Source organism: Penaeus monodon, chromosome 27 (assembly GCF_015228065.2).
Source record: "Penaeus monodon isolate SGIC_2016 chromosome 27, NSTDA_Pmon_1, whole genome shotgun sequence".
NCBI lineage: Eukaryota > Metazoa > Arthropoda > Malacostraca > Decapoda > Penaeidae > Penaeus > Penaeus monodon.
In genome coordinates, this window is record NC_051412.1 from 30,089,395 (window position 1) to 30,090,479 (window position 1,085).

At 41.8% G+C, this 1,085-nt stretch overlaps 1 pseudogene; it reads right to left on the reverse strand.

The window, feature by feature from the left end:
* Positions 1-644: 644 nt before the first annotated feature.
* Positions 645-1,085, reverse strand: part of LOC119590775 — a 1,826-nt pseudogene continuing 1,385 nt past the window's right edge.

Here is a 1,085-nt window from a genome sequence, read left to right on the forward strand (position 1 = left end):
TAAGCCTCAAGATGGCCACAAAGATTTGGGGATGCGGCAGGGACTGGAAAATGACAGCGAGGTCTCCTAAACGTCTGTCTTGCTCATGCCGACATGCTATGTCTACAGTTCATATTAGATGGAATACTAATACGTCAACATCTTATGCGGACATTATAATCATTCAAGTGAAATACTTCTGGTAATGAAAAGTATTTTCTCCCTCTCTCTCTCATAATCGATGATATTAATAATAGTTTAAGCTATAGAATACCAACCATTTACCAATCAATCATTGCCTCCGGATTCGATTTTAATTCCATATTACATTCCATCCTCTCCGCTCTCCTTTTCCTTCCCAAAATCCCGTTTTCCATTACTTCGGAAATGACGAACACTGTGCCATTTGTAGGTGAATTATGGAAACACAAGCCAAGTTGTAGGCGTAAGGCATGCTTCTACTCGCGAGATGTTTATTTGCTCTTCGCACAGAAGTTACCAAGCTACAAATCTTCACTCTCAATAGCAAAGCAATAATCATGTCCTATAAATCTGTTGATAACATCTAATAATGGTGAGTAAGCTAATCACGGTTACAAATATTACATTTTCATGATCGAATGTATAAAGGACTATTGTAGATAAAATAGAGCTTCCTATTGATATTAGATATATTCGCCATGATTGAAGACCTTAACTTGGATGTGACCGAAGTTGGGCAGATCTTCGAATATACGTTCATCGGGAACCTTGCGGTCCAGAGGGTAGCCATGTGGGCGATTGTCAGGGTACTTTCCATGGGAACCGTAGTGATTGAATTCGGTATTTTCGTGGAGACCATCCACTGCTGCATCGGCTGCGCCATCAGTCACGGCTACAGCAAGATCGAATTCCAGACCCTGTTCATTACCCTTAGGGAGAAGGAATCGATTAGGAATACCAGTTGCACTCTCGAAATCTGTAAGTCCGGAGTCTGCACCAGCTAAGGCTTCTTTGGTCTTCTCGAAGAGAATTGCGAAACGAAGCACATCAGGCACAGTGATAGCAGATTCCGAGGATTTACGTTCGAAATGGTGTGTTCCAGCAGGCACTGTAAAAATGAGATG